Raw genomic sequence first — 22,453 nt, forward strand, 5'->3', positions numbered from 1 at the left:
CTTAAAAGATAACCTGGGTGAACCACACTACTTTCAGACCTAGGAAAAAAGACTTTAGGTGAGCCACACACTCTAAGCCTCAGAGAAAAAGACCTTGGGCGAGTCACACACTCTCAGCCTCAGAAAAGAGACCTTGGGTGAACAACACTCTCATCCCCCCCAAAAAGACCCTGCGTGAGTCACACACTTTCAGCTTCAGAAAAGAAATCTTGGGTGAGTCACACACTCTCAGCCTCAGACCTTGGGCATGTCACCTACTCTCAGCCCCAGAAGAGACCTTGGGTGAGCCACATGCTCTCAGCCTAAAAGAGACCCTGGGTGAGTCACAAACACTCAGCCTCAGGGGAAAAAAAGACCTTGGGTGAGACCTTGGCACCCAGCAAGAACAACAACACCACATGGCAGGAAGGAAAATTCCTTGTCCCCAAATCACTTTTTAAAAGGAAACCAGAGTAGGCAGCAGCAGGAGGCAGCCCAGTACCACTCTCTGCCTCCTGCTTCTGCCTGACATGGTTCCCTAACTTTGCTCCTCCAGATGTTTTGGACTTCATCCCCCAGATCGGCTGAAACCCCTGGAGGAACAAAGTCTGGGGACCCCTGGGAAGAGGAAAGTAAGGAGGGGGGCAGGTGGGTCACACACTCTCAGGCAGGGGTGGGCTGGATGATCTCTGGGGCGCCCCTTCCTCCAAGGCAAGGCAAGGCAAGGCAAAGGAGGGCCTCCGGATGGAGCTCCGCCTTCGGGAGGCTGGGATGCTGGGCTTGGAAGAGCCGGTGCCCCCTTCGCTTGGCCGGCCCTTGCAAGGAGACGAAGGGGATCTCCTCCTCTGAGATCTAGCCCAGGCAAAGAGAAGGGGGATCACCCCCCCCCAGCCCCATCGGATCAGGGATCCTCTTGGTCAGCCAAGTGCCCAAAAGCCGTACCAAAGGAGGCACTTTCCTTCCTCCCAGCCTCTCTGGACAAGGATCTGGTGGAAAGGGAAAGAAGCCCAGGAGGAGATCCAGGGGAGAGATCCTAGATCCCCCCTCTTTTCCCCCCAAGTGGGCGATGCAAGAGAGAAACCTCACCCTTGGGAAGCCTGGCAGCAAGGCATTGGCGGTGGAGAGATCCCTTTCCTTGGATCTACCGCAGAGATCCCAGGAGGGGATCGCATGGGGGGACTGAGCAGGAGGAGCTAGGTCACCAGGAAGAGAGCCTTTGGAGGACCAGGCAGCAGGTGGGTACTTTTCTGGGCACTATGGGGGAAAGGGGTGCTGCTGGGGGTTCCCCTTGGAGGAAGTGGAAGGGGGATCCCCCCTGGAGTGACGTCACTAAGGGGGTGCAGGGGGTGGGGACCCCACCAGGTGACAGACATCTTAAAGTTGGGGGACCACTGCTCTCCAAAATCTGCCTTTGGCATGTGGCACTGCCCTGTGCCCCTTTAAAATAGTAAAGAGATGAATGGGTTGAGGCTCAGGGGGAGGAGAAAAGAGAGGGAACCAGGTTTTTTTTCTTTAAAAAAAAAATCAAAATTTCCCCAATTTTTAAAATTAATTAATTTTTAAAATAATTTTTTACTCCTTTAACATTTAATTTTTAAATTTCAGTTTCAATTTTGATTTTTAAAAACCATCCAATCTTAACCCACTTATTTTTCACTTTTACCTGTAAGCCGCCTCGATTGTCTTCTGACAGAGAGGCAGGGTAAAAATAGAGCTTTTATCATCATCATCATCATCATCATCATCATCAATTATCCACTTTCACTACCCAAGTAAATACAGTCGGCCCTCCTTATCTACTGATTATTTTTATCCATGGATTCAAGCATCCACGGCTTGAAAATATTAGGGAAAAAAAGTATAAATTCCAAATAGCAAACCTTGTTTTTGCCATTTTCTATAAGGGACATCATTTTGCTATGCCATTGTTTTTAATGGGACTTGAGCATCCACGGATTTTGTTATCCACAGGGGACTTGGAACCAAACCCCAGCGGATACCAAGGGCCCACTGTACCGTGTATTGTCTGATCTTGTCCCCTAACATTCATTTTGCTGGTTGTTTTATGACACAGTGGTGAGACTCAGTCATTCACAATCCTTACCATGACATTCTGTCATGGAGAGGCAGGAATTGTGACTGATGAGAAAGATTAGTGCAAACATATAGGACTATAGATTCTGTATGGGGTGGGATGGGAGGAGGTCAATGGGGGTGTGTGACACCCTGAGTTTGTGCACTGGGTTTTGCCAACCCTAGTGATGCCACTATGGGCCTTAGGGGTCCTGTTTCCTCCTCCCCTTCCTCCGACCCCCCAGGCATGTGTCAGATCCTAGGGGGCATTATTGAAAAACCAGGTCAGAGTTTCAAAAACTGCTGCACAGCTGGCTCTCCAGGAGAAAGAGAGAGAAAGAAAGAGAATTAGGGATGAAGGAGGAAGAAAAAGAAGAGAGGCAGCCCTTTCTTTTCTCCTCTTGGGTGGGTTGAGGATCCACTTGGGGATCTGGAAGGATCCTTGGACTTCTCTGGCTCATGCACCCAGGGGACCCCATGTCCTCACCACCAGGGAGGACTAGGCACTGCAAAATGGAGGACCTTCCAGAATAAAAATGGAGAGCATGCCCTTAGTGAAGAGGTATGAATTTATGCGGCTGTGCTCCAAATGGAAGACCCTGAGAAATAAAAGCTTAAAAACCCTGGTATAAATTCTAGCATCCCATTACAAAATAAAAGCTGTCTAAAGTCTAATATAAATATCAGTTTACGCTTCTTTGTCCTGCTCCAAATGGAGGACGTTTTGGAATCTCTGCTGGACAGAAGGTGGAAATGGAGGACGTGTCCTGGAAAAGGAGGACAACAGTGTCTGGAGGGAGAGCATCTGTTGAGCCAGGACTTGCCTTTCTTCGCTCTCCCTTTCCCAGCCCCTTGGGGGAGATGGAATGGCTCTGTGCCTGGGGTAGGTCAGTGGGATCCTTCCTTTCCTTTGGGATAAATCTGGGATGCTTTCACATGCCTGTCCGCTTTGAGGGCAAGGTAGGTAGTTGGGTTGCATGTTGCATCCCAAAAAGGGCCCTGGGGGTAAATTGGGTGCTTTAAAAGTACCCCCAAAGAGAAGAGAGTTAGGGGGGCCTTTTTGTGCATCCAGGACTGCAGGAAGATTTGGGCCAGAGGGTTGCCACAAATCCCTCTCCCTTTGCTTCTTCATCTCTTGGTGTGCAAGAAGGTAATTGGGTTGCCCACCCAAAAATGCCTGGGATAAAGTGGGGGGTGCTTTAAAAGTACGCCAAAAGGGAAGAGAGTAAGGGGTGTCCTTTTCTGGGTTTTCCAAAAAGGCCCTCAGGATAAAATGAGGGTGCTTTAAAAGCACCCCAAAAGAGAAGAGAGTAAGTGTGTCTGTTTTTTGTGCATCTAGAGCTGCAGGAAGATTTGGGCCTGGCGGTTGCCAAAAGCCCATCTCCCTTTGCCTCTTTGTCCCCTTTGTGGGTAAGGCAGGCAGTTGGCTTGCTCCCCAAAAGGGCCCTGCCAATTAAAGGGGGGTGCTTTAAAAATACCCCTAAAGCAGCGGCTCTCAACATGTGGGTCGTGACCCCTTTGGGGATCAAATGACCCTTTCACATATTTCCAATGGTCTTAGGAACCGAGACACCACAACATGAGGAACTGTATTAAAGGGTCGTGGCATTAGGAAGGTTGAAAACCACTGCCCTGAAGAAAAGAGGGTAAGGGTGCCCTTTTTTGTGCAGCCAGGACTGCAGGAAGATGTTGGGCAGGAGGTTGCTGCAAGTCCTTCTTGCATTGCTTCTTTGTCCCTTGGTGTGCAAGATAGGCCCTAGGGATAAAATGGAGGTGCTTTAAAAGTACCCCTAAAGAGAAAAGAGTAAGAGTGCCCTTTATTGGGCATCCAGGGCTGCAGGAAGATTTGGGGCCAGAGGTTGCCACAAGTCCCTCTTGCTTCGCCTCTTCCTCCTCCTGCCGCCTGTGAAATTGAAATGGAAAAGCCCATTCCCCTGACACTCTGGGAGAGGAATGTGCACTGACACACATGCTTTTCCGATTCCCACATTGACGTACGCATGAGGAGGCAACCTATGCTGGGGAGACTCCCTCCCTCTCCTCAATGCCGCCAGCATTATTCCACTTCTTCCTTACAGCCCCCCTCCTGCTGCTGCTGATGGCAAGCCAACAGCACATGGGTCTAGGAAACTGGGTTACCAACAAGCACAGCTTTGTCACCTGGAATTCCCCCTCTCCATTCAGCCCTGGCAGATCTGCCAGGCCTGGAGGGGAAAACACACACACACACACCGCGCACAGAGAGAGACACACATGCACACACAAACCCCTCTTTTACTAGAACCACGAGTCAAAACATGAAACTTGTCAAAAGCGCTCCTAAATCACTGTTAATCTGCTCTCCCCTGCTATGCCGGTCTGGGATGGCTCCTGGCTCCCTATTATGTGGGTCTCAGTCTGGACACACACAATGATTCATTTCCCTCTCTGTGCAATCCTTCTTTCTGGTATTTTTGCAAGAGGGTGGGCGCTGTGTTCTTGCTAGTCTAATAAGTTGGATTTCTTGCCCTGCTTTTTGGTTACCAGATAGGACTTGAGATGTGGCAGTGTGCGTGTGTGGTGTGTGTGTGTGTGTCTGGACTCCTTCACACCAACTCCCTTGTGAGGCTGAGACCCCCGCCAGGTGGGAATTGAAGTAAAGCTGCTCCATTCTTTGTCTGGATTCAGTGCTCAGCTTTCGGGGCTGGGGTTACACAGTGCTGGCTGTGCACAATTGCCGCTCGCACAAAGCTTTGTTGGACTTGAGCTTGAAATAGATTCTCTCCTGTATTGCTGAAGCTTCCAGGATTTCAGCTGCTGATGGTGGGACACACCAGGGGGATTGCCTCCAATTCCTCCTCTGGGTAAGGCTGGATGTGTGCATGTGTGTGTGTTTGTGTGTCTTGGGAATGTTATTTCAGAGAGTTGGCAGTGGTTTGCAAGAGAGATGGCTGCTGGTTTTGTGTACCCTCACCCTACTTTTGGGTCTGGTAAACTGGTGTTTGTGTTGTTTCAAAAGCTTGCAGAACCTGTTTGAACCGGCGGGGGGGGGGGGTAATGGTGGGACAAAATAAACAGTGTGTGCGTGTGTATGTTTACGTGTGAAGTGCCTCCAAGTCACTGGTCAACTCATGACAACCCCATGAATTTTACAGGGTTTTCTTAGGCAAGGAATCTGCAGAGGTGGTTTGCTAGTTCTTACAGCACCTGGTATTAATTGCTGGTAAACTGTCCAAGTACTAACCATTGTTGACCGGGCTTAGCTTCCAAGAGCAGATGTGGGATCTGGTGCCTTTAAGATATTTTGGTCCCTATGGCGTGTCTGTGTGCCTTCAAGTCGCCTGTTGACTTATGGTGGCCCAGTGAATTTCATAGGGTGTTCTACGGCAACGGATATTCAAAGGTGGTTTTGCCTGTTCCTTCCTACAGCACCTTGTATTCATTGGTGCTCTCCCATCCATGTATTAACCAGGGCTGACCATGCTTAGCGTCCACAATCAGACAGGATTTGGTGGCTTTAGGGTATTTAGACCCTTCTTGTGTACAAGTGTGACTTCAAGTACTTACTAATTTATGGCGTCCCATGAATTTTATAGGGTTTTCATGAGCAAGGAAAACTCAGAGGTGGTTTTGCCAGTTCCTTCCTCTGAAATATAGCCCACAGCACCTGGTATTCCTTGGTGGTCTTCCATCCAAGTACTAACCAGAGCTGCTAGCCCTGCTTAGCTTCCAAGATCAGATGGGATCTGGTGCCTTTGGGATATTTAAGCTCCCAAAAACTATAAGCAAACCTGGGAAGTATTGTCTGTCTCAAACCATTATTCGCTTTCTTTTGCTTTTCTCCTTCTCAATTTGCATAATTTATACAATCTAGGAATAGTTTAAGCCCCTCTTATGTGGTATTTGTATGATTGCCGCCTTAAATGCACTAGCGCAGAACATACAATTTCATGCCCCACTCTCTCTGTGGGCAAGAGAGCCAAGGACTCTTAGCTTTGCAGCCCCACCTGCAAAACCCTCCTCTCATTGGGTCTTGATGGATGAAATTGGAAAAGGTACAAAAGAGCTGAGATGCGTGCTGAGATTAATTTAGCTCTCCTGTGATCAGTGGCTGACTTAAAACCAACCCTGAGGAAGATGTTCATCCTTCCTCAAAAGAAATATAACTGGGCAACTTTGTGCGTTGGATTGTTTAATTGCCCTGTCGTGGTTACAGCTTGATAACATTTCTTTTTGTTGCCCAGCTCTAAGCTCTTTGGCTCCAAAGTGAGCAAGTTGCTTCTTGTTCTTCTGTCAGTGGGGCCTTGGAGGCAATTGTTCTTCTCCTTTTTGGCAGCTTTTTAGATAGTTGAAAACCACTGGCATATACCTTTCTGTATTTTTTTTTCCTAGTTTTGCTTTGGCTTGACATAATAGGCTGCTCATCATTTCTCCTTTCCTTTCCTTCCCTCCCTTGTTTGAATTATAGTGGGGGAAAGCTTCATTGAAACAGGTCGAACATTTTGCCCATTAGTTTATATGGTGTTCATCTCCTGGATAGGCAGCATGAGATGTGTGCCAGAAAAAATGAACTTGGGTTGGGGGACAGAGCACTAATGTGCATGCAGTGCACTTCTTATTCATTCCAGAGGGTTCTGTGTGGGAGAACTGCCCTGATGGGTTCTGGATCGCATCTGGGTGTCATCCAGATGTCATGACCGCAAAGGAGGACAAAGCACTGCAAAATGTAGGACATTCCAGACAAATGGAGGATATTACCAAATAAAAGCTACAAATATAAATTGATTTTATAGGGTTTAGTTACAGTGATATTACATATACTGCATTTTAGTATGCACTTAGCTGTATTTTTCTTATGCAATTTTCTTTAAAAGGCTTTGTTGGCTTGCAAGTTACTTTTAGAACTCTGAGCAAGACAAAAGCTTAAAACTGTACTTTAGTAGCAACAAACCCTTGACTGGATCTACTTTTAAATTACCCCTTTCATTTGTCCATTGTCCTGAAATCAAGGGGGATAAAATCCTTCCAACATTTGCATTGTGTCCTCAAGCTGCCCATTGCCTAACGTGTCCTTTCTCCCTTGGGAAGCAAATGCACTCTGAGTGCTGGGTAGGAGTCTTGTCTGTTGCTGCTCCTAGGAAAAAAGAACTATAGAAAGATCCATCCTGCCTCTCTGTTTGCAGCAAGGACAGGCTGCCAAGCCTACACATTTTTCAAAGGGGAATGGCAAATGTGGTGTTACTGAATGGGCTTCTTAGCCATGCTCAAAATGGGGGACATTTTGACATTCTTCCTGGACAGAAGGTTGAAATGTAGGACATATCCTGGAAAAGGAGGATGTCTAGTCACTCTGATCACATCTCTCTTTCTTTCTCACCCTGTTGTGTTTCATGGCATTGGCACCCAGATTTTGCAGCCGAAGCTGGCAGATGGGGCTGCCTCTGTCAAACCCCAGCTGAGGCCAACTTTGTTGCCAAGTTGGAACACTGTTCTTGCGCCTTGTGTGTTCCGTTCAGGGCTTCTGTTATCACATGTCATTGGAATATGAACTACTTTTTTTCAGTGGAATTGTGTTGTTGTTGTTGTTCTGTGTCTTTAAGTCATTTCAGACTTATAGCAACCCTTAGGTGACCCTATCATGGGTGCACCAACTCCTATATAGATCTTGAACCAGGATAACACTTTCACTGATGGCAGAGCCAAAGTGAGTTCCCTATTTTGCATTTCTTCATGTGAGTTTCTCCTTTTCCTTCCAGTATATTTTTATTTTTATTATGTTGTTGCTGAATTTTTTTTTTTTTTTTGGTTCAGATATGGCTAGGTTAGAGAGCTGGCATGGTGTGGTGATTTAAGTGTTGGACTCTGGAGACCAGGATCTGAATCTCAGCTCTGCCATGAAACCCACTGGGTGACCTTGGGCAAGTCACACTCTCTCAGCTTTAGGGAAAGGCAATGGCAAACCTCCTTTGAAGAAACCTGCCAAGAAAACCCCATGAGAGGTTCACCTTATGGTCGCCATAAGCTGGAAATATCTTGAAGGTACACAACACACACAGACATATCTAGGTTAAAAAAAAAAAAGAACATTGCTAAGCAAAACTAAAAGTCTGTCTAGTCTAGAAGCCTTAGTAAATCAAATATCTACCAAACAATGACACCTTTATTTGACCAACCAAAATGCACAATTACATGGCACAAGCTTTTAAAACTTAGAAAGCTTGCAACATGCAATTGTGCATTTTGGTTGACCCAAAATTGTTTGGTGGATTTTTGATTTGCTCTATAGCCAACATGGCTATCCTTGAATTTTTTTTTTTTTTTTTGGATTTCCAGAAGCCTCAGTGTTTACCCATTGGCCAACCAGAGCCTTTTCAGAAGCCCTTCAAAAATTGTGTATTGTTAAATGTGTTCCATTAACTAAACAGCTGTGAGATTTTTGCTGAAGGACCTAACTTACTCCACAAGGAGCCTGAGTAGACTTTGGCTGGAATGGAATAATTAATTCCTTTATTTAAATTATACATAAACTGCATTTTAGGGTAAAGCACCCAAAGGCATTGTTTGTGTGTGTGTGCACATGCACTCACACATGTATGGTGTGCCATCAAGTCCTTTCTGACTTACAGAAACCCGAAGGCAAACATGTCCTGGGGTTTTGTTCAGAGGAGGTTTGCCATTGCCTTCCCCTGAGATGAGAGCATGTGACTTTCCCAGAGTCACCCGGTGGGTTTCAGTGGCTGAGCAGGAATTGAACCCTGGTCTCCAGAGTCATAGGAGTTTATCACATGAAGGAGATCAGGGGTTTATCCCATGAATATTCTGGGGAAATCGTGTACTTACGCATAACCATTTCACATGACATCACACAAAATCCGCCATTAAAGTGGTCACAGAGAAGCATTAACACGCATCTTTTTACTTTCAGGATTTCAGCAACACTGCAGTTCCGATATCACTTTATTAACGCAATTGTGTATGATAATCATTTGTGCAATTACTCGCCATTTTATTTGTGGGATGCTAAATCTACTTTAATCTCTCTTTAATGCCGAGATTAGATAAACTCCATAGTTCAATACTCTAACCACTATGCCATGCAGTATCTCAGAGTACAAACTGAAAATCACCACCTCCCCACAAACCCCACTAATAAAACTAATAAAACACCACTAATAAAATCAAAATTTATAATTATAACCAAACAACAGCAACACCCTGTGTAGGAAAATCCAAACTCACATTGTCAAAGCTTAATTTGTTCTGCAGTTTTTTTTTCCTGTTTTGCGTAATATATTTTGCTTCTAATGTTGGAGTAAAGCAGGGATAGAAACCATACTGTAGCCCTGCCTTCTGGCCATAGGATATCTTTAGCCACATAATGTCACCATAAGCAAATCTTAAAAGCCATAAGGAGTAAAAGTGGCTTCCCACGCACCCCCAAGCGTGTCCACATCTACACAAAACTGAATCCCGTGCACTACAACCACATTTTATACACTCCTCCAGCAGCGTTGTGTATACACAGTCTGAGTGATTGTGGTGGGCGCATGGAATGGCTGCTGTGCTGTATCCTTTCTGGCAGTGCCACATGGAGAGTATAATGTGCGCATTGGCTGTGAGATTCATTATTTTCTAATCTCTTTAATTGCTGAGATCCATTATTTACTAATTATTGGGTGCTACTTTCCAAGCAGTTATCACAGGGGGAATTAGGTGGCTTTGGTGTCATTTATTCCTTATAAATCCCACTTTGACTCCTAGTAATTATTTGTATGATGGATTATATATGCTTGCTTTACAGCTCATTACGATAACCTTGTTGATGAAAGTTACGTTGCCAAGTCAAACACTTCCCATACAGTGGACCCTACACATTTGCTGGGGTTAGGGGCACAGGACCCAGATGAAAGTCAAAAAACTGCAAATAACCCCCCAACACTGTTCTTATTTACCTCTCTAGGAATCTCTTGGTCCACCAGCCAACTCTGTGATCAACATCTGGCAAGAGGTGACCACAGAATCACAACTGAGGACCTGCAAATGCCCAGAGAAGTGTTTTTTAAGGAATCTTTAGCTCCTCCAGCATGGCTCTGTGACTAATTTCTGACAGACTCAATCTAGAGGGCCTAGAGTAGTATTTCTCAAACTTTGGTCCTCCAGTGATTTTGGATTTCAGTTCCTAAAAGTCCAAGTTAGCCAAGTCAACAGTCGGCTGTTTTGGGAGCTTAAGTCCAAAACATCTGAAGGACTAAAGGCTGGGAACCACTGAGCTAGAGATTCCTAGAGAGAACGTATTTTTCAAATCTGCAAATAATCAAATCTGAAAAAGCCACAAATGTGGCTGACTTTTCAGTCTTCACTGACTTCCAGTATGTTCCTAGGGACAACTTAAAAGTGGTTTTTGTCTTTAAGATTCTGCACAAATTGGGACCTATGGGCCCAAACAGACAGGCCAAAATAAAGCTACTTTGGGTCACTTTGGAGGTATGCTGTTTAAATGCTGCATGTGTTCTAAGAAGCCAGAAGCTGCACCAGAGCCACACTCCAGTCCTAAGGACTTAATTTAAAAAATGTAATACAGAGAGACCAGCATGGTTGATGTTGGACTATGACTCTGGAGACCAGGACTCAAATCCCCACTCAGGCATGAAACACACTGGCCTCAGAGGATGGCAATGGCAAACCCTTCCTTTGAAGAAACGTGCCAAGAGAAAACCCTATAATAGGCTCACCTTCAGCCAGAAATGACTTGATGGCCACAGCAACAGCAACAACAAAATAGCATATAATATTATATATATATATATATATCTATATAATATATATATCTATAGCTGTACAGGGGTCTAGTTGCTGTAACAATTGTAAATAGTTGATAACTATAAATATGTGTGGATTTGCATAAGTGCAGCCAAATATACTAGCCAACAACACCACCACCAACGCACCATTTTTAAAAAACCCCGCTATCATCACATACCTCTTTCAGTCACCTTTGGCTTGAAAGTGTGAAAGAAAGAAAAAAGAGAGGAAGCAATGTATAAAAGTTTCTCTGCCTAGTCCCCAACATTTGATTCCTATTTGCTACTGGAAAGTAGACAAATGGCTAATTAGACTTTTGCAGTACTATGATCACTCTTCGTGAAAAATCTAAACCAAACAAACGTTTGTTAGGGTTTTTTGGTACATACCCCGACTTTATACCCAGGTGTTCTTTATTAACCCGTGGACCTCCCTAAGGAGCCATGCAGGCATGTTCATCCACAGCCACTCAGGCCTTGATGTCTTACAGCTGGATGCCTTTGCAGAGCCTTGTGTTTGAGATGATGGGATACAAAAATGCTGTCTGGGGCACACGATCAATAACACCTGCAGCACACTTGTAAGTCATTGCATGTATGTGTGAATCTACATGTGTAGCTCAGTTGCCAAGACTACATGTTCCTGAGGGGGTGGGAACAGAACTAGCAGCCTAGTTCTTTATAGCTGCTGCCAGAGGAAGTGAGTCAGTGACTTTCCTGGAGAAGAAGTTAGCAGTCAGTAGCTCTCTGTATACAGTCAGCCCTCTGTACCTGCAGATTTTTTATCCGTAGATTCAAGCATCCATGATTTGAAAATATTAAAATTTAGACATTCCAAAAAGCAAACCTACATTTTGCCATTTGATATAAGGGACATCATTACACTATGCCATTGTATTCAATGGGACTCGAGGCTCCACGGATTTTGTTAACCTGGTTAATGGGATGCAAGTGGTGGGATCCTTAGGTGGGAGTGACAATATTTTCCTGGAGCTTGTTATACAGTGGAAAGGAGAAGCCAGGCATAATCAGACACTCATTGTAGATTTTAGGAAAGCTTATTTCAGTAAACGTAGGGAAATACCTGGCTAATCTAAATGAATTTAAGTCTCCAGGACCAGATGACCTACATCCAAGGATATTAAAAGAACTGGCAAATGTAATCTCAGAGCCATTGGCAATAATCTTTGAGAACTCCTGGAGAACAGGAGAAGTCCCAGCAGACTGGAGGAGGGCAAACATTGTCCCCATCTTCAAAAAGGGGAAAAAAGAGTATCCAAATGATTATCGTCCAGTTAGTCTGATATCAATACCAGAAAAGATTCTAGAGCAGATCATTAAACAGAGAGTCTGTGAACATTTAGAAGGAAATGTCATAATGACAAAAAGTCAACATGAGTTTCTGAGAAACAAGTCATGCCAGGCTAATCTGATCTATTTTTTTTAAAAAATAAAATTACCATCTTGTTAGATGAAAAGAATGCTGTGGATACAGCATATCTTGATTTCAGTAAGGCCTTTGACAAGGTCCCCCATGACATTCTTGCAAACCAACCTAGTAAAATGTGAGCTAGACAATGCAACTGGTAGGTGGATTTGTAATTGGCTGACCGGCCAAACCCAAAGGGTGCTCAGCAATGACTCCTCCTCATCCTGGAGAGAAGTGACTAGTGGGGTGCCACAGGGTTCTGTCCTGGGCCCAGTACTATTCAACTTCTTTATCAATTACTTGGATGAAAGAATAGAGGGCATGCTTTTCAACTTTTCCGATGACACTAAATTAAAAGGAGTAGCTAATACCTCAGAGAACAGGATCAAAATTCAAAATGACCTTAATCATAGATTAGAAATCTGGGCCAAAACTAACAAAATGAAATTCAGCATGGAGAAATGTAAGGTATTGCACTTAGGCAGAAAAAAAATGAAATGCATAGATGTAGGATGGGGGACATCTGGTTTAACAAAACTACATGTGAAAGAGATCTAGGAATCCTAGTAGACCACAAGTTGAACATGAGTCAACGGTGCGATGCAGCAGCTAAAAAGGCCAATATGATTCTAGGCTGCATTAATAGAGGTATAGTGTCTAGATCAAGGGAGGTAATAGTGCCACTCTATTCTGCTTTGGTCAGGCCTCATCTGGAATCCCGTGTGAAGTTCTGGGCACCACAGTTCAAAAAATGATGTTGAGGGGCTGTGATTCTATGTGTGGCTGAAGATGATCACACAATGTTGAAACTACCCACGGGCAGCGTGCGTGTAAACTGTTACTACTGTGCAGCTTTTTATTAACTGAGAGCTTCCGTTAATAAGCTGCCAAAAGTGTTACAATTCTGGGAATGAGTAAATGTGGACACACAATGCGTTGTGTTATCGCAATTGTGGAAGCCACGAGAATACAAATTGCATTTACTGTATCAAAAGCTCATGCACATGACTGTATAATAACATTTTAGGGAACACGGAACACAAACTTCATGGAAAAGCAAATCTCTTTCCCTCCTGTTTGTGAATCATTTTTCATGTGTTTGTGTGAATGAATGTAATGTAATAGTTCAATTGTAGTATGCCCCCATTCATTCTATGAGTCCTATAGTAATGGAAATGACCCCAGTGTGATAATGTCCTATCATTCCACTTTAACTACTGTGTTTCCATCCTATGGTAACTTGGGGATTGTAATTAAGGAAATGGTACTACTCAAACGGAGGCTGTCATACTTTGGCCACATCATGAGCAGGCAAGACAGTAATGCTTGGAAAGGTCGAGGGAAGTAGAAAGAGAGGAGGGCTGCATGCCAGATGCATAGACTCAATCAGGGAGGTCACGGGTCTGAATTGGCAGGATTTAAGCAGAACAGACAGGGGGGCTCTCATCCACAGGGTTGCCATGAGTCGGGATTGACTCAAAGACAGCTAACAACAACAAAAACTTATAATTCTCAGCCAGAGAGCTCTGGTGTCTCACCAAACTAAAGCTCTCTGGCTGAGAATACAGAGAGACGTCATGGCATAGTTGTTTGAGTGTTGGACTATGACTGTGGAAACCAAGGTTTGATCCCTAAGCTTGGCCATGAAACCTACCAGGTGACCTTGGGCAAGTCACATGCTCTCAGCCTCAGGAGAAGGCAATGGCAAACGTCCTGTGAACAAATCTAGCCAAGAAAACCCCTGGAGTTATCATAAGTTGGACACGACTTGAAGGCACACAACAACAACAAACTTATAATTTGAACTCTGGTGCCTCACCAAATACAAACCCCAGAATTCCAGAGGCTGCACCTATGGCAGTTAAAGTGGAATCAGAGCAGTATAATTATGTAGTGTGAAAAGTCCTATGGTGTTCTTACACCTAAAGAGACCTTTGCATGTAGGTGTCTGCTTCTCAGATGTTGATGCACAACAGAGAGTACCACTGCCCTTTTAATTTTTTGTCCCCATGATGTGACTGATGGGTGAAAAACCCTTCAGGTTTGCTACAAATAAACTGTGGAAGCTTCTCATCACCTTTGCACATCTGTGAGGGAGAAGAGGGAGCATGCAAGCCAACTGTGTCTGGTTCATGTCTGAACAGAGCCATAGTCTTCTGTACAAATATGTACGTTCTGAACTTTGAAGCCAGATGAAACAAGCAGAGGTGCCTGTTTCTTCTTAACATAAACTCATTTTGATAGAGGTACTGAGTCGGATCATTGGCCTGTCTAGTCCAGAACTCTGACTGGCAGTGACACTCTCAGGGATTTGGCAGGATTCTTTCCTAGACCTTCCTACAATGCATCCACACTGCTGGAATGATCTGATTTGAGACCACTTTAAATGCCATGGCTCAAGGCTATGGGATTCTGGGATCTATAGTTTGTTGTGGCACCAGAGCACAAACCAGATTATTTCAGTACTGTGAATGCATCTGTAGAGATCCCTAGATGGTGTTTTCTGAATTTAGTTATGAGGGCCCCAGATAGCCACTTGGTAATTTCTGCATATAATGAAGAAAAAGTGTGTGTCTTGTGTGCCTTCCTGTAAGATGATCCTATCATGGGCTTTTGGCAAGGGGCAAGATTTTTTTCAGAGGGGTTTGCCATTTCTTGGAGGCTGAACGAGTATGATGTGCCCAATGTCATCCTGTGAGTTTCTATGGCTGAACAGGCATTTGACCCTCAGTTAGTGTAACATAGGGCCCATACAGACAGGCCAAAATAAAGCTGCTTCGAGTCACTTTGGAGGTATGCTATTTAAATGATGCATGCATCCTAAGAAGCCGGAAGCTGCGCCAAAGCCACGCTCCAGTCCTAAGGATTGGAGCACAGCTTTGGCTCAGCTTCTGGACTCTTAAGATGCATGTGTCATTTAAACAGCATACCTCCAAAGTGACCCGAAGCAGCTTTATTTTGGCCTGTCTATAACGGCACATAGAGTGTCAGACTATGACTCTGAAGAGTAGGGTCTAAATTCCTGCTTAGCCATGAAACTCGCTTGGTGACCTTGGGCAAGTCACATTCTCTCAGCCTCAGAGGATGGCAACCCCCCCCCCCAAGGAAACTTGCCAAGAACATCCTGTGATAGGTTGGTTTTAGGGTCGCCATAAGTCAAAAACAACTAGAAGGCAAACAACTCATAAAACCCATCCCAGAGTCCTAGTCCAACACTCAAACCACTGCATTACAATCTCTCTCTCTCTCTCTGTGTTTCTGGAATGTAATAGTTGAAAAAAGCATTTCTTTGACAGGCACAATTTCACACGTTTAGGATGTTTATCAGAAAAAGTGTGAGTGCTGTTTTTGCTGGAAATATGGGCCCAAGTGAAATGCATTCATTATGCACATGCACTTGAGATTAGTCTTAAGGATCGTTTTTTGTTTGTTTTGAATGTTTGGGACACATTCTTCCTTTTCTCTGGTTAATTTTTAATTGTCTGGTTCACGAGTGAGCTGGATACTCATTTGATGCTCCCTGTTGTTCTGTATTGCTTGTCTTCATTCCTTGTTGCTTTTGTACATTATACCAGGCTGTTGCTCACTGTTGTTCCGTACTGTGCAGAGTCTTGCTTGACAGACCAGCTACCAAGCTGTTGCTTTGATAGAGCAAGTTATTATACCACCTTCCCTATTCTGTGAAATAGACATAGTAGGAATACCCAGTGCTGCTATTACATATTTTAAACTTTCCTATCAAATAAATATCTTGTCCAACTAATAATTCTTCCCCGCCCCCAATTTCTATATATGTGTGCGTGTATCTGCAAGGACTGTTTTGGAAAGCTGTTAAAGACTTGGCAGCTATTAAGAATGTGTGATTTTTCAACAAGCATTTATTGTATGCTGACTGAGAACAGGATTTAAATATAAGTTCAACTGGACTATGCAACTGTGGAGCATGCCTTGTTTCAAACAGGCTAGTATTTATGTCAGAAAGCCAGCGTGGCATAGTGGTTTAAGGGTTGGACTATGACTCTGGAGGCCAGTGTTTGATTCCCAGCTTGGCCATGAAACTGATTGGGTGAACTTAGGCAAGTCACAGACTCTCAGCCTCAGGGGAAGGCAAGGGCAAACCTCCTCTGAACAAATCTTGCCATAATAGAGTCAACTTAGGGTTGCCATAAGGCACACAACAGCAACAGAGTATTTATATCAGGGGAAAGAATTGTGCAGCTCTCCAGATGTTGCTGGAGTGCAGCAACTCCCTTTATTACTCACATTGGCCAGGAGTGCTAGAATCTGCAGTCTGACCACATCTGCAGGGCTTTAGGATTATTCCTCTGGCTTTACATGAATTATTTAGCCTAGGGTTGTTTTCTTCACATTTTCCCAGCCCCTCAGGTAATCTCAGCTGTAGTAATCTTGACTTCAGCCACTCTCTCCAGCAGCACGGTTGTATTCTGAGGTGTGAATTCTCAGTCTGTAGTCACTGCATGGCTTTGAAATTATACCAGAGCCTATACAGGGCAGTGAGGGTTCCTTGTTTTCACTTTTAGAAATTCCAGCTAATATTGAGCTAGATGGACATTCTGACAGGTTAACCTAGTACAAATGAGTCTCTGGATTTACGATGGATTTCAGCTTTGTTTTTAAAGTGAACCCATAGCCTATCCCAGGCTGCTGGGATAAAACTTCATCTGTACAGAAAAATCGCTCATTGGGGGAGAAGGCACCTTTCCCACTCACAGCCTGAAAAGGAAAGGGCTCCAGCCCACTGGAAGGCTTTCCCACTTGATTCAGCTCTTTGTATAAACTGACCCTTAAGACAGCTGGGCTCCTCTCTTCCATTGATCTGTGAATGGAGCCTTGCTAATTGACAAGGTGTAAATGGTTTTGTTGGAGGCCTGCTTGTAATTCTAAAGGGACACCTGCTTACCCGCTTACCCATGTTAGTGCAGAGGTTTCTTCCCTCTCCTGGGTACAAAACACTGCTATGACTGTCCCTTTTCCATCCAGACATCTTTGTCTGAGGAACTCAGCTGCCTGTAGCTTGTTAACCTCCTATGGCTTTTCACATCCTCTCTCTTCCCCTCTCCTTCTCGGCGTGTTCCCCATCTGGGAAGGTCACACAGAATTGGTTCGGGGCATGCTTGCACCGACACGTTCTTTATGCAGCACCTGCTCATTACACCTTCTCCACCATCCTCCTCGCCTTCTCTTGTTCTTCCCAAATGACAGTCACTTCTGAGCATGCCAGACCCTTGATAGAATACCCTCCTCACCTCTCCCCCCACTCTCTTCAGAGCACAAATCCATTCAGTGGCAATTATCAAAGCATGGCAAAAGCTCTCTGGCTCATGTCTCTTCCTGGAGACTCTTACTGCTCCCTGATTAAGTGGAACAATTTTGTATATTCTTAAGGCTGCAGGTTTTCGTCAGTAACACAGTCACTGACAGCTTTGGCTGGATAAATAGTAGAGGAAATTTTAATCGATGGGCTACAGATGAAGGTCACCTGTACCTGTCCCATGAGGACATTTTTTTGATTATGATGTGATGGTGAATGACAGAAGAAGAGGAGTGATCTCTGTTAAATTATCTTGGCATTTGCTTCCATTTTCTTTCCTTCTGAATCCTTCCCACCCTTTGATATTTAATAGTGGTTTATAAGGAGTCCTAAATGCTTTTCTCCCCATCCTCTTATCACGCCCTCACCTATATGGCCTTAACAATATCATAGGGCATAACTCATCCACTTAAAAATATCCTTGGAGTCTCTGGTGCTATTCAAATGAATTTATAATTTGGCAAGGATTAATCAACAGGTAGAGCAATCCTAACTCCAGATTTTGAGTGCTGAGATGTCAGAGCCTTTCATATATCCAAAGCCCTGCAGGGCAGGGTGGAAGAGAGGAAGGAGGGTTTTTCCTCCTACTTCTGTACTTTGTGTTACTGTTTGTGTTGAATTTTATTTTCCTTTCATGAGAGGGAAAGGTTGGTGTCCCTTTTTACAGGTGTTGGGGCTTTGTCAGAGGCCTGAAAGCAAAATGTCCACAGATTCATCAAGTTTTCCTTCTCTGATATCAGAGCCATTGGCAATAATCTTTGAAAACTCCTGCAAAACAGGAGAAATCCCAGCAGACTGGCGGAGGGCAAATGTTGTCCCCATCTTCAAAAAGGGGAAAAAAGAGGATCCCAACAATTATCGTCCAGTTAGTCTGACATCAGTACTAGGAAAGATTCTGGAGCAGATCATTAAACAGAGAGTCTATGAACATCTAGAAGGCAATGCCATAATCACAAAAAGTCAACATGGGTTTCAGAGAAACAAGTCATGCCAGACAAACCTAATCTCTTTCTTTGATAAAATTACCAGCTTGGTAGATGAAGGGAATGCTGTGGATATAGTATATCTTGATTTCACTAAGGCCTTTGACAAGGTTCCCCATGACATTCTTGCAAACAAGATTGTAAAATGTGGGCTAGACAAAGGAACTGTTACATGGATCTGTAATTGGTTGACCGGCCGAACCCAAAGGGTGCTCAACAATGGCACCTTTTCATCCTGGAGAGAAGTGACCAGTGGGGTCCCACAGGGCTCTGTCCTGGGCCCAGTGCTATTCAACATCTTTATCAATGACCTGGATGACAGAATTGGGAGCATACTTATCAAATTTATCAAATTTGCAGATGACACCAAATTAGGGGGAATAGCTAATACCCCAGAGGACAGGATCAAGATTCAAAATGACCTGAATAGACTAGAAAGCTGGGCCAAAGCTAACAAAATGAAATTCAACACGGAGAAATGTAAGGTATTGCACTTAGGGCGGAAAAATAAAATGCACAGATATAGGATGGGTGACATCTGGCTGAATGAAACTACGTGTGAAAGGAATCTAGGAGTCCAAGTAGACTACAAGTTGAACATGAGTGAACAGTGTGATGCGGCAGCTAAAAAGGCCAATGCTATTTTAGGCTGCATCAATAGAAGTATAGTGTCTAGATCAAGAGAAGTAATAGTGCCACTGTATTCTGCTCTGGTCAGGCCCCACCTAGAATATTGTGTCCAGTTCTGGGCACCACAATTCAGAAAGGACATTGAGAAACTGGAGCGTGTCCAAAGGAGGGCGACAAAAATGGTGAAGGGTCTGGAAACCATGCCCTATGAGGAACAACTTAGGGAGCTGGGGATGTTTAGCCTGGAGAAAAGAAGGTTAAGAGGCGATATGATAGCCCTGTTTAAATATTTGAAAGGATGTCATGTTGAAGAGGGAGCAAGCTTGTTTTCTGCTGCTCCAGAAAACAGGACCTGGAACAATGGATGCAAGCTACAGGAAAAGAGATTCCACCTGAACATTAGGAACATTCCTGACAGTAAGGGCTGTTCGACAGTGGAATGCACTCCCTCGGAGGGTGATAGAGTCTCCTTCCTTGGAGGTCTTTAAACAGAGGCTGGATGGCCATCTGTCAGGGATGCTTTGATTTGGATTTCCTGCATGGCAGGGGGTTGGACTGGATGGCCCTAGTGGTCTCTTCCAACTCTACGATTCTATGATTCTATGATTCTATGATTCTATGATGTCGTCACAGTAAAAGCTGTGGATGTTTTCACAGGGGCTGGGATGTTGGCTCTAGGGTCAGATCTCTCTGTCATGGAGATCTGATGTATCCTGTGGACTCTGAGGCAGCACTCTTGATTAATATTGGGTGAGGAAGAAGAACATTAACAGTTTGTTAAGAATGCTCCATGATTCAGTGGTTCCTAAAATTTAGCCCTTCAGGTGCCTTGGACTTGAATGCCCAGGAGTCCCAGCCAGCTTAGTCAACAGTCAGGAATTCTGGGAGCTGAAGTCCAAAACATCTGGAGGACCAAAGTTTGGGAACCATTACTTGAAGTCATCAAGCATTCCAAGGGCAGTATTGCAGAACTGGTTTGTGGGATTTCAGACACATCCTTGAACAAATCAAGCCAGAACTCTCCCTAGAAGCCAGAAACATACAAAATGGGGCTATTGTACTTTAACCATGTCGTGAGACAACATGACTCCTTAGGAAAAAAAATGATAATACTTGGTAAAGTGGGAAGCAGTAGCAGAGAGGATGTCCACACTACAGGTGCATAGACTCCATCAAGGAAGCCATGGCTCTCTTTCTCCCCATAATATATTATCATGTAGTGGTTTGAGTGTTGGACTATGACTCTGGAGATGAGGGTTCAATTCCCCGCTTGGCCCTGCTGCAACCCATTAGATGACCTTGGGCAAGTCACATGCTCTCAGCCTCGGGGAAGGCAATAGCAAACCTCCTTTGAACAAATTTTGCCAAGAAAACTCCATGATATATTCACCTTAGGGTCCCCATAAGTCAGAAATGACTTGAAGTTACACAACAACAACAACAAATAATAATAATAATAATAATAATAATAAAAATGAGGCATTCAAACATTTGAAGTAATTAAACAGAAGGAACTAATGAAAGCTAAACTGGATAATTTGTTAAATTTTCAAATCATACAAGGCCTATTTGCAATTTGGCTCAGGCTGGTCAATCAGAATTTTGAAAATGAAAGCCTTTTGCCAGTGGGAAGTATGAAGAGGACCTTTGTTAACTCCAGTGGGTGTGCCCACCCATTGATTCCTGCTTATGTTGGTGATAAATACTTTAAAGCAACCCTAATATTACTGTCATGGGCAGAAGTTTGGTGTATCCTGGAGTCTTCCTTTGTGTTTCCAGAATCTACCTCTTAAGTGCATAAAATTAGCACAGTGAAGAGAGGTTGCTCGAGGGGATGCATCTTCCTTCTTCTTTGTGACTTTGGCTGCTGCATCTGTGCCTTGTGTGTTTTACTCTGAACTGTGCTGACAGGGAAGCCATATTCTGTAAAAAGATTTTGCAAGGAGACAAAACAAAAGGACGCTCTAAACTGGAATAGTTCCTTTCAGAGAGAACAAGAGGGGAACAAAATTGCACACACTCTCTGCTACTGTTTCTTCCTTTTTAGTTCTTTATCTGCTTAACTCTTCCATCCTTGTACACCTGGCTGTGGCTGCCCTTTAAAGATTTTTGGACGGTAGCTCACTCATTACCCTTTACTATGTACGGCTGCAAGAGCCGGACAGTGAGGCAAGGAGATAAGAAAATAAATTCATTTGAGATGTGGTGCTGGAAAAGGGTACTGAGAATATGTGAACAGCCAAGAAGACAAACAAATGGGTCCTAAAACAGATCAAGCTTGAAATCTCCCTGGAAGCCAAGATGATTAAGTTGAGGCTGCTGTACTAATGCTAGGAAAGGTGGAGGGATGCAGAAAAAGAGGAAGACCACATGCTAGATGGATGGACTCTATAAAGGAGGTCACAGGTATGAATGTACAGGATCTAAGCAGAGCAGTAAAGTATAAGGAGTCTTAGAGATGTCTCATGCACAGGGTCGCCATGAGTTGGGACTGACTTGAAGGTGGCTAACAATGACAACAGCAGCTCACCTCACCCCTCACCATTGCCTGTTCATTGCTAGGTATTGGGGCCAATAGTGGACATACACCAAACAAACATCTGGAAGGCTACAGTTTCTCATCCCAGTGTACAGAGTGACTCTATCAAAACATCATGAAGTTGATCGCCCAATCATGGAATTTACCTCTACCTTGAAAAGGTAGTTTCAGTCTTTGGATGCGAGACAGGGCATGAGTAGTAGTGAACATAATTTGCCAGATTTTATTTCATCAGAAAAAATGAAGCTATCTTAGAATGGAGGAGGTAAAAGGAAGAAGCATAGGGTAGGAGGAATGTCGGGCTGATACTGATTGCCAAACTGTGTCCTGTGTGTAGTGCCTGAGCAATTTGCAATTTGGGAGAATAGTGCAAAGTACTTTTTTCCTTCAGAACTTGCCGTGAGCCAGGAAGTCTCAGATTTAGGTTGCACATTTGCCAGGAACTCACTAGGTAGTCACGGGGATGCCATTATTCTCTCAGCAGTCCCCATCTGTAACACTGAGATAGATTAACCCAATATCATTAGTAGCCAGCAAAAGGTCGGAAAGGCTTCTGCTGCTGTTTTACCACCTTGTAATCTGCTAGGAGAAAACGTTGTCTGAGGACCTTGGGGAAAGAGTGGAGGAAAGAGAACATGCCTTTGGCGGGATATAGACCGCCATATAGTATGTATTCTATACGTACTAGGGTTAGGAAGGGGCAGTGCT

The 22,453-nt window shown here is 44.2% G+C and overlaps 1 protein-coding gene across 1 annotated transcript in view; it reads left to right on the top strand.

The window, feature by feature from the left end:
* Positions 1–759: 759 nt before the first annotated feature.
* LOC121922909 (ephrin type-B receptor 5) overlaps positions 760–22,453 on the top strand; it is a 200,937-nt gene continuing 179,243 nt past the window's right edge. The window contains exon 1 of the mRNA XM_042452858.1: positions 760–1,214. The gene's annotated coding sequence lies outside the window, so the exon portion shown is untranslated. The remainder of the gene's footprint in view (positions 1,215–22,453) is intronic.

This window comes from Sceloporus undulatus, chromosome 2 (genome assembly GCF_019175285.1).
Source record: "Sceloporus undulatus isolate JIND9_A2432 ecotype Alabama chromosome 2, SceUnd_v1.1, whole genome shotgun sequence".
Classification (NCBI taxonomy): domain Eukaryota; kingdom Metazoa; phylum Chordata; class Lepidosauria; order Squamata; family Phrynosomatidae; genus Sceloporus; species Sceloporus undulatus.